Consider the following 12,565-nt stretch of genomic DNA (forward strand, 5'->3'; position numbering starts at 1 on the left):
TTGTGGGAAGTTCTCGCTCTGTCTCTGACAGTTAAATTGAATTACGTGGTAATATTTAAGGTTTTATTAAATTAAAAACCTATTGAAATAACCTAAACACGCAAACAAAATAAAAATATTTTCCTGCATAATCAACATAATCAACGAAGAAAAATTAAAAAATAAACAATATAGTTAGTGGCTGAGTTAGCGAATGCGTCGGGTTCCCATCCATGATTATTGAGTTCAGTTCCTCAGCTACCAAGTCCTCCATACGTTACAAGGGAACATATTGCTTAGTGTGATGGTAGTAGGAGTTTTTCAAATATGAATATTAATCGTAACTAATTATTTATATAAAATAAAATCAGTATTGGAGCAAGACCTGGAGAAAATAGTGGATATGAAATCCATATAATACATCTTCTTAAAAGCCGTTTTGGTAGTCAGATGGCGTTCCCTCCGTAAACGCACACATGATTGGAGCGGTCAAACTTAAAAACGATATGAAATTTTTGTTGTTTTTTTGTCACTAAATACCATTTAACAGTACATTTTGTGGCTTGAGATTTTGAAACATGACAAATGACCAAAAGAGGAATTATTGAAAGACCTGACTATGTTTGTATAGGCATTACAAATTTCTACAACACTAACGACCCCTACAGCACAGTTAATAATAACGCATAATAGGCCAAAACTATAGCAAATTATCTTAAATCAAATTTTCCGATTCTAGCAAATTGCCTATTTCAATTTTACATTAAAATATTATGACATTTGCTTCAACGCTTCAACCAAATGCTTTGTTTTGAAACAACTTACTGATTCCAGATAGAACTATTCAGAGGTCTGAAAGCATTTAAAGACAGACGCACTAAAATTATCACGTTAGCAAACAAAACAAGAAGTAAATTTTAATATAACCAAAACCAGTCTCATGTATTTAAAATCGCAAGTAGCCAATAAATTAATAACTTTCAAGGTACGAGTAAAAGCAGGAAAACGGAAATAATTTTTGATGACAAAGCACTATTAATATTCAAATTTACACATTGGAGAACAATATTCGTTGTGTATTCAACCCCATTTAAGCTGTGGCAACGTTTGTTTATGAAGGTAATGCGTGATGGACAAATTCGTGTTGACACAATTTATTTTCAACACTACATCATACTTGATACTGCATTAGTACACGTAAAAATGATTCTGTTAAAAGAGTGATAGCGTGCCAATTTACTGATAAAATATTACTCGTTCAAAATATATCGAGAACACGTGTTCTTTTCCTGACGGAATGCGACAATATCAGTATCTCAATATGAATATGAATATTTGTATGAACACATGTTCATACAAATACGCCATCCCCATAAAACATTCGCTTTGATACTGTGTTAGGAACTTTGTCAATTCTTTTGTTAAAGGTCTGCAGTCCCGTTTTTAATAAAAAAAAATGTTTTGACCAGATTTTTAATCAAATAACAGTATTTTAAGCCAGTAAGTTTTCTTCGTCCAGAAGGTCATGTGCGAAACACTTCCTACGAATATTTTTTCGATTTACTCTTGGATGAAAAAGGCAATCATTTTTTATAGGTACATAACTTTTAAAATATTTTATTTGCCAGTTGAAGAGCGGCATCCCCAATTGGGATTTGTTGGGGGCAAAAGAGTATGGACAAGGAAAGAAGATGGGCACAGGAAGGTTGAGAAGTTCGTACCATTAGAAAGTTATTTAGATCCCATTAATGCTATTGCAAGGTTCACCAGGGGGATGCTAAGAGTATGTGCCAATTTTTAAAATTAATTAAACTAGAACTAACACAAATTAATTTGCTCACGTGGGGATTCAAACCCCTGACTTCCAGATTCGTAGTGGAGGATCTTAATCGCTTAACCACCGAGGTGGTCATTTTGCAATCAAACGCCCAAATATGGGAAAACCATAGTCCAACTGGCTCCTTGCATTTATGAATCCTGCGCGATATCACATTAAAGAATACTAACAGAATGAAAACATAAATTGAATTGAAAATGTTTTATCTCCTCTGAACAATTTGATTTATGTCCCCTAAGCGGTGCTGCATGCCAAAAAACGATTGCGGTTTGGTCCATTACAACGTGTTGAGCTCTGCTAGAGAATTCATATCAGGTACCGTATACCTATAATAATATAACCGTAATGTGTCTCATGTGCGTATGTCCAAAGCACTTATAAATCAATGACCGCCTGTGGCCTCTACATGTTCGTAAATAATACGGGATGTTAAAGACCGATCCACACACTTGATTCAGATATTAATTACATCTTATCCAAATTACTAATTTCTGATCCTTGTTCGTCCTACGTAACTCTGGTCCAATTAACTTTGAGTTGAATTTAAGTGTCATTTTCAAAGTTTGAAATTATTGTGTGAAGAATTCAGAGAAGCAATAATGTACCAACCCATTGACATAACTATTTAAAAGAAAATTATTTGTGTTATGTTCAAAATTGCAACTGATTTGTTAAAAATATACACAATGTGTACGAACACTATGGATGCGGGTTTCGGCTTTCTGATTAGTCGGTGCGTAGGTGACCGACTTGCGTATGCGCGCCAGCGAGAAATTTTATATGCAAACGTATGAGACCGCACATAGTGAAAAGGCCGGTTCAGATTTGTGTACCTGCGTAGCGGCGCGGATAAGCTGTACTGGAATGTATTCTTAATTCTTAATTCGCCGGTGACGCCGGTTAGTGACGCTTATTTTGTTGAGCAGGAAGATAGTGTCGTGATAGTGTAGTAATGAGCGACATGTTAATTGCCACTGTTTCAAACAAACAAATCCGCCAGTCTGAGATAAAAGAAACACTCTACACACTGTCCACATTTTCCATTTCTTAATTTCAAGAAAGAATTCTCCAAGAGTAAAAAAATCTTACCGCGCATGTGGCGCAGATTTTACCCGCGTTGTACGTGTTCACAACTCGGTGCCAACTGCCGCCGATGAACTCAGGCACTGAGCATCGATAATCTGAAAGCCGAAACCCGCATCCTTTGTGTTCGTACATTATCCCGAGATTTTCACAGGTCTGCGCTAGTAATAACTAAAAATAGTTACCTTCTACACGGATTGACCAAATATTTTATGTTCTCATAATATGTAGCAAGTGATTGTACTTAACCTGTGTTTTCATTTAATAATTAAAATAACAGATGATTTGTATAGCGCCGTTTTTGTGTAAAATCGCCTCAAGGGTACTGTACAAACATGTAATACAATTATACAATGATATATGTTATTACTAACTATAGACTAGTCAAACTATTATCAATGTGGGTCTAACTACCACTAATCCAAAGCTTTATGTACAATCCATTTGATTGATGGACGTGGATGCTAGAATGTACGTATGTTATTATTCTTATTAATTTATATATACTACAGGCAGATAGTATACAGTACCATACTTACCTGGTAGGTCAATTGAGATTAACACTGTTTATTGTTTATTAGAGAAATTTAGATACGGTTCGCACGCACAGGACATAATTGAAAAATTGAACATAATTGGACTTTCCGGTATTTATTTTAATAATATACATTTATATTCTTTAATGAGCGTGCTTAGGAAAGGAAAGGCAAATTTTATGTTGGGCGGTACTACAGTACGAGGTTTTTTATCAGAATTCTACTAATCTTCACTGAAACTGAAAACTGAAAGCATTTGAAAACTGTGAATCAAACAATATGGTTGCTATTTTTATACAGTTAAGATATTTAATTTTGGAATATACTATCTTTACAATCTTATCGGAAAAATCTATCGCCAGTAAAAGTTCTGGCGTCGTGAGCCAAAATTCAAAGTGAACCTTGCGAGAGCTTTTGTAGGTCAGCAAACAAAATTTTCGCTTTAAAGTTCTGTCATACTTGCAAATTCCAATGCATGTGACAGTTTACAAGTATTATATTTAATGCTGAACAGTTGGTCAGATTGTCGCTTTATTGACCAGTAGAAATTCAAATGCACGCCGCTTCGCAAATCTCTTGAGTGTGAATTGAATCAAAAAAATAACCGGTTGAGTTGAGCATCGATGAGGTATTAAATACAATTAAAGTACTTTTTACTTATTTATTTATAATATCATACGCCCATATGGGCTTTTACAAAGATGTACATAATAATTCAATGGAACAGTAATCAAAAGTAAAATTTTGTTTTTTAATTATATAGAACGAATACAAAAGAAAAGTATTATGCTAACCTTAATTGTAATCATAACTGAGATATGTCATTATAGCCTTCATTTAACTATATTACGTGCATTTGAATACATCCACAATTTCTGCGATAGTATAATAAGCTAAAAAGAAAAAAGATTTTTTTTTTAAATGAGTCGTGAAAATGCAAGTCCGCAACACGGTATTACCAAAACCAAAGGACTACCACCAAATTTCCTGGAAATCTATACCCAAACCAATCCAAATTTTACAAACTCTATTTGACTGCATTGCTAATAATACCAGATATGAATTCATTCTATTCGTTGTTGTGTGTGATGGGAGTTACTCGAGTTGTAGCTGATGTTTCTGATTTGATAAGCAGATTGCCTCTAGAAATCGCATCTATTATCTTCAGAAAACTTGATGACAATTCTTTGCTATCAGCATCCAAGGTTGATCCTGTGTGGTCTTCAGTCATCAAGGGAGATAAAGTTCTGAGGACCCGACATCGCAGATATGTGCGTTCGTCAAGGATCTGTGATCCTCTTAATCTTCGGCGTTTCAATACCGATGAGCATTTGGCTAAGAAAACTTCCAAGTCGATGTTTGTCGCTGGCGCTTCCCTTGGTTTCAACGCTGTAAAATATTTTGGGCCCGGGGCCAGTAGGCTTCCGAAACGTAAGATGGCTGATGATTGTTCCATGATTATACAAAAGAAGAAAATTATGAGATTTTAAATTCTCTGTTGTTGCTTGTATACTATGTTTAACTGGTTTATTAAAAAAATACTTGTAAATAACAAAACAATTTTTTCTTTGACACTATTATAAATTATTATATATATTTAAACTTCATTTTTAAACAGAACATAATCGTACACTACCAAACTTCCAAATTGAAAATCAGCATAAAAAGAAAATGTTGTTTTTGTAAACGTTTAAAAAATACAAATTGTAGTATTTTTATACGGTGGATTTTTTATTGCACGCATTATACAACCATGCAAACGTAAAACGTATTACCACTTAATAAATATTACTTTCTAGGGATTACCGTGTATTATGAGTATATCACCCCAGGGATTTAACCTCACGGTAGATACTTCATTTACAAAACATGCACTCTTATCCTTCTGTTGCGCAGCTTATACAATTATTTAGAAAGGTCTATAAACCCTGCCAATGTGGTATTAAAAAAAATTCGGTAGTAACACACCCAACGATTCCGAAGTGAATAATTAAACCCGGTTATTTGAATTACCAGTACTCGGATAAGGCTGTAATAATCCTCGCATGAGGCTGTGGATGTTGACGGCCTCCGTGACTGAGGGGTAAGCCTCTCGAATAGCAGGCTGAAGGCAGAAATTTCATTAATTAATTTGTGTGATTTCACAAATTACTGATTTAAAATAACATGTTGTACAGGGTGGGGCAAAAGTAATCACCCTATTAGAAAACGCTATAACTTTTGCAATTGGCGCCAAAATTTGGCCAAATTTGGAACAAAAACGAACTAAAGCAATGAAATGTCAATTCAGTTTTAACATTTTGTGAAGTAAACAAACGCAGAATACAAATCGACAAGACATGAATTGATTGTGGATTAAATAAACAAATTTCATAAGCACTACCAAAGTTTAACATTAAAAAAAATTTTAGCAAAAGAACATCGGGTGATTACTTTTGCCCCACCCTGTATATTTGCGGAACACTCCAGATTGGAAGATACTCTAAGTATCGCCCTGGCTTAAGACCACCATTTAGAATTGAAACGTTGCTTGAAATAGCTTTGATCATGTTTTGTGACCAGATCTGAACTTCTGGTACTTCTTCACCTTCCTCCTCCCATTTCGTTTCTCTCCCCTTTACTTTCAGACTCACAACATACTTCAACTGGGAATGCCATAGTCTCATTGGCTCCAAATTGTTGGGAGCAGCTGAAACTCTTATGCGTTTTCACAATTAAGAAATTACAAAAAAAGATGAGAAAATTTCCTTCAGTCTTCTAAAATAGGTTTTTCATGAAGTATATAACTAAGTACTCAAAGTTATAACCGTATTTAATTTTTTCTGCCCTATAATCTAAGCTGAAGAACTTCTCCACATGAGGGAGCTAGTTGTAACATAATGTCTCCCGAATAGTGATATCTGGATTTTTCTAGAAAAACAATAGGAACAAATAAAGTATTGCAGGGTCCACTAATATAAAAATAATAAAATTACCTTACCTACAAGGTAAATATGCACAGTGAAAAATTATTTTTAATTAACTTTTTGGTTGACTTCAATTTATATTAAAAGCGATAAATAAATTTTAAAATATTTTTTTAAACACCCGCTAAACTGCCAAAGCAGTTCGTCAGTGTCGTATTACATATTGAGGTTTTACTCATTAAGTTATTCGAAAAATAAAAATATTAAATTATACTTGTGGGCGTGGTCTAGAATCTAGGCCCCAGATGATGTACCGTGAAGTGCAAGCCTAAAGATATTTTAAAATGATGCTACCCCCTATGTATGTGATACTACAATGTATATGTATATAGGCCACGCCAAAAAAAAGTTTTGAGCGTATAGCGTCGTCTGACACAAGCATTATTCCCCGGCGGGACTGGTGAGGTCCAAGGGGCGATTACTGTAGCCCTAGACTGGTCGCGGATCTAGACGTCTTTCTCTCATACAAAAGTAGAAGAAGAACATTCTTGTATCGTAACCTTTTTTCTATGAAACATATGAAAAAAATCGGACATATAGTATTTCAAAAAAATCCAGAGTGCAATAAGCGAAATTGCTGTTTCATACAATCAGCTTTATACAAATATTTAAATTATAATTTATTACTCATATTTTTTTCACTTTTCGTATTCTGGTCGGAGACCCGTCGATTTGTAAAAGCGTTTCCAGGCGTCCCTGTCCCGGGCTACTTCAGCGGCCTCCCTCCATTGCAGCCCCAGTCTCTACTCACAAAGCCTATGTAGTTGCTTTCCCAACCTTTGCCCGTGAAGAACCACGGAAGTCTATCTTCAGAACTTCTGAATATATATTCCATTAACAGTATCTTCGACCTCTCCAACTCTGAAATTAAGAATAGTAAGGGTTCGACTTTGAGCGTATCTCGGAACGTTGATCTGCTCAATCATTCCAATTTTGTGAAGCCTTTGAACAATCTCTTTTCGGTAATTTGGCAGGGTCCTTACTCTCTAGTTTATCTCCCAAATTTGGTTACAATATATAAGGGTGGAACGTGGAACGATACACTAATAGCTTCGGCTTATATTATGAAATAATATATTTTCACGAGGACAGGTTGTTTGTTAATAAAGGTTCAAGGACAATAGAACAAAAACTATCGTTAACCTGGAAAATCTAATAACTGTTTTGAGTACTTACTTCAATCGAAATTGCCGTTCTTATTAATTATGTTATTGTAGCATTTGCACCCATGACGAAATATTGAGCACGACTAAAGCATTAATCTCTCAAATCCGACAATGAGTGACTGTCCTTGTTCTATTGTCAGAAAATCAGTATTTCAATTTATTTAGTAATAAAAATAAGTTTGGAAAGGAAATGAATTTGCATAATTGAGACTACTTAAATAAGAACTTTTTTTCACCACAGTGTTTCAAATTTTTTTACCTTCCTTAGGTAACTTAACTTTTTGCAAAATTATTTTTTTTTATCAATAAATATTGACTAATTTATTTTCACAAAGTGATCAAATTTAAGTGATTTATTAAAATTAATGAAATATCGTTTCAGATTCTTCATTAACTTCTTTGTAAGCGAACTTTACTAAAAAGAACTAAATAGTTTTAGGAAATCAATGTTCCGAACAATACTAAAATCTCCATGCTTAACTCTACATAATAGTTAAGGGTTATTAATTGTCTATTCACGTCACATTCGTGCAATTTCAATGTTTGCTATCGTCTACTTAAGGTACCTGTAATAGTGTAATGTTTTTAAAATACATGAGGAACTGCAGTCCATTTTTAAATCAATAATTATATTTTAAGTTAACTACCCATATATTTTATAGTGTTTAAATAATTATTAAAAGTTTTAGTTTTCCAATATCCGCTAAAACTCCGGTGACGACACAAGGAGCCATGTGACGTCGCAAGCAAGCTTATTTTTGTATCAACAGGGTCAACTCAGTACTAAACTGAGAGGGAATCATAATATATCCTTCTATATTACGGTGAGATATGATTTAAGTCAGAAAGAAATTACGCCATGCTTTGTATTTGCATCTAAAATCATACCACACACACATATTCCAATAAAGTCATCGACTGTAAAACTTTACATTTTTGCGAAAGATTTGTCAAGGTTTATGTGTTTTGTATTGATTAATTTTATACGAAACGAAAAAAAGTGATTTGACAATGTGTAAAAAGATTGTTTTTCTCTTTCAGACAAATTGGAATTTCTATATTCTACAAGAAAAAACAGTAGGTAAGTGAAAAACAGTCGAAAAACATCCTCTATATTTTAAAACAGAATTTTTAAATAAATTGAAAAATTGTATTTGTCCGTTTGTAATATTAAATCTGATTCTTTCAAAACCAGTAATTCATTTTGGTATACATTAAAAACAGCGAATCAATTAGATTCACTAATTTCTGATAACACACTTAAATTTTCGTAGACTAAAAACTCGCGTAGATCTGCAGCGTGACTCTAGAAACAGCCGATGGAGGGATGCCAACCAAGCAGGGCGTTTTGAAGAGATAGTGTTTTTTCATTATATAATTATTTATTAATTTCAAACTTATATATTCAGGATCGGCGTTTGTTGACCTATATGAATAAATATTTTTTAAGCCGTAATATTTTTCACCGGTGTTCTCCATTGTACCCCATGAAATGTAGGTCATCGGCCGCCACTGATCGTGGTTCTACTGCAGGGTAAGATTATGGGAGGATGTGCAAAACTATTTAGAACCATTTTGACCACTATGGTGGGCGCAATTCTTTCAAATACATTCGAAAGTCAGCTCTCTGAAATTATTTGCCTTTACCAACTTGCTTAATTCAATTAAAACTTCGGAAAATTATAAATCGGAATGGAAATGGCGTTTTACCGAAAACGGTTAAATTAACCCAGAAATCCATAATAAAACTATCTGAAACATCGTAATAGAAGTCAATAAGAAAAAAAAACATTTTGCCAGCAGAAAAGTCACAAGGATTCAAATCGAGAAATTCTATTCTAGTCTACTCTAGTCAGGGAAATATATTTGGCGAAAAGTTTGGCGATGAATCTTCACTCACTTTCATGTACGTCTGTGTCAACAGTTGAACATTTACAAAATAATTTGTGCTTGCAGACAAAAATAATTCAACGTAAAACGTTGTATAAGGTCATGAAAGGACGCAATCATTGAACAGAAAATGCAAAATACTAGATGTTCTTTCCAGTTCGAAAGAAACCCACCACGGTCACTGACTTAGTACTTTTTGGCATTAGCCCATTTAACACGCACTTTGTCTCTCTTACACTGCCTGACGTCATATATCGCCTATTTGATCGAAATGAAAATTTCATAATGATGATAAAACGAATTTCGGTGCGGTTCTTTCGCGGTTCGATCGGTTAAACTTTTTATCACGAAACACTGTTACAAAGAATGTTATTGTGATATTCTTCCTTCTACGCATACAATCACAACTGGTGTTCGAGAAATTTTCAACGACTTTCAATGACTGAATAAAGAAATAAAAAAATAGAGAAATTTATTTTACAATAAAGCACTCGCGGAGGTTAGAGGGTAAATACAATTTAAAAGTTATACAGTGCGTACACAATCTTTCCTTTGAAAATATTGTCCGTTTCTCTTGAGCTAGACAAGTGCGCAACCAAATATAACACTGAAACAAATCGGTTTGTTTGAAGGGAAAGCTTTTAAGTAAATATTTTTTTTATTTTATTTATAAACATACGCAACATATGTTAACATAAAAAATACAACGAAATAAAAATGTTTGTTTTAACTTTGATAACGTTAACGATCGGCATATTGTAAAAGATTTTCAATTTAAAACAATTTAAATCTAGAAAAGAGTAACCAAATACGTTGCACACCTTTGATTCTTGAACGCCGCAGAGAAAATAATCTTCCTTGAAGAACAAATAAGTGTGAATAATAAAGGTTAGGGAGGTGGGATAATAGGGGAGCATTGATGGGGTGGAAAACCAGGCGGTCAATGGTGGAAAATAACATTCAATAGTCCAGACTCTAGAGACGCATTTGTACAGTAAAAAGTACTTACTTTTTGTAAATGAAATCTCCTTGTAAACATGACGGACTCTCATTGTGCACGGATTATTTGTTGTTGTTTTTTTTCCTTTTGTCTAAAAATGTCAAATCCGAAAAATTTAAAAAAACTTCAACCTTACGATAATGTCTGACTTTTTAACAAAAACGTGAATATGTTGAGTATTTATTTAATTTCCCCTGTATGCAATTGTTTCATACAAATTTTCTGCAATACATTAAATTGGCAATTAATAAATTCCTTTTCATCGTAATTTACTGAATTGTCATGAATGTTCGAATCTTTTAAATGCGGAATAACTTTATACATCTGTTGCGTTGAAAAACGGATATATATTCAGCATTACGGAGTTAAAAACGTCCCAAAATACATATCATAAAGGATAATCGCACTGAGTAAACATCGAATAAATGTTGTATAAATAAACTACATTATGTAAATAAGACTGGTTATAAACAAAAATCATAGGTAGTTATATTTATAATTCAAATCAACGTATTTTTATGGTTTCTCAATGTGTGAATGAAAAATATTTACGATTCGTACGTATTTTAAAGATTTGTTTATATAAAGCAACAATATTTAATTACCTCGGTTCTTCTCATTATGTTCAACAATTCTTTCTTACAACATTTAATAAAATAAGAATACATTACTTACAGAATAGCAGATCTTCACCGATCCCTCCCATCAACCACAATAATTTGTATTTTGCACATAAATATTAATAATAGCACATTTACATGAAACTTGTTTTTTTGCCGACCACATAAGTGTGAAATATTTCTGAAAAACACCGTAATTATATATTTGAATCTTAACCGATTAAGCGCAATACTTTCCCCTAAAACGTCAACTCATATGAACAAGAAAACAACGTAACTGCAATATAATAACAACAAATACGTACAAAGCCTTCCAGAGTAACACTAAATATTTAATGTTTTGTTTGCATTAGCTATCTAAAATATTTTATAAAGGGCTTCAGCATAAGTCCTTAAGAACTTTATACGAATTTCATATGAGTAAGTTAGGTTTAGCGTGTTTGGACGAGTTTCTTGTTTGCGCGGCGTACACCGCGTCGCTCGACGTTTATTTCTGCACTGACGCTCCGAGAGCGCCACGACGGCCGACAATTCGCGGCGTGGATTTTACATCAGAGTTTATGCCTATTTCGCACGAGGAGACTATATTGTTTTGTCCCAGCTCCGGACCTATTGTCGTAATATGAACGAAAATTTGGAAGACAGGGCAATTGGTCAAGACTATCCTAGAGAGAGACGGGCAGGCTATCTGCACAGAATATCAGAACCCGGAAGAAATTACTACATTGATAACCATACATAGATAACATGATTACGAATAATATTTAATAGACTTGTAACGCGCATCGTTGTGTATCCAACTTTGCAGCGTTGCGCGTTGGAACTATAGTCGAATTTTACACGGAGAAAAATGAGTACGGATTTTTTATTAAGATACTTTTAAAATGTGATAATTTCTTAATAAATAACAATATACGTGAATACGTGATCACGCAGGCGTCCTTGTCCGAATAAATAAAATGGATTAGATCAATATTATATTTTTTTTTAAATACGTGTTCCGACTTCCTCATAACATTTTCGTGCTTTACTAATAGTTTATTATGAAATTTTTCAAATCATGCGTTATAGGCCTCCAGTTCTGCTTTTAACAGAAAAACGAATAATTAGATAACATTTTTTTTTTAATTTGTAGTATTTTAGATCAGTAAGCTTACTCTACATAATGTTGTCCTATTATCTTGTCCTGTGCAGTCGATGCTGTTCACCGAGTTGGGAGAGGACAATATTGTATGGTCTTTTGTAATGTCCTTGTTTGAACTCTGATAACAATGGTTATTCGGTAAAAATAATGTAATACGTGGTTAACTTCACATGGCGCCGTTTAGTGGTTCAATTACCTCAACATAGAAGTAAAGTTATTTTATCCGAGATTACAAAAGCTGGAGTTCGATCAGTATAAAACTGAAAAAATTTACTTGTGGCTACAGTTCTTTATAATTTCAAAGAAAACAGATAGGTGAGAAATGATTTTTTTTCATTAATAAT

General features: G+C 33.6%; 1 protein-coding gene across 1 annotated transcript in view; it reads right to left on the minus strand.

Annotated features, from left to right (window-relative positions):
- LOC149423579 (ras-like protein 1) overlaps positions 1-11,488 on the minus strand; it is a 188,227-nt gene extending 176,739 nt beyond the window's left edge. Inside the window, exon 1 of the mRNA XM_089632261.1 lies at positions 11,133-11,488. The gene's annotated coding sequence lies outside the window, so the exon portion shown is untranslated. The remainder of the gene's footprint in view (positions 1-11,132) is intronic.
- Positions 11,489-12,565: the final 1,077 nt, after the last annotated feature.

The sequence above is a fragment of the Hesperophylax consimilis genome, chromosome 5 (assembly GCF_061612785.1).
Source record: "Hesperophylax consimilis isolate HC1 chromosome 5, BYU_Hcon_1.0, whole genome shotgun sequence".
Classification (NCBI taxonomy): Eukaryota; Metazoa; Arthropoda; class Insecta; order Trichoptera; family Limnephilidae; genus Hesperophylax; species Hesperophylax consimilis.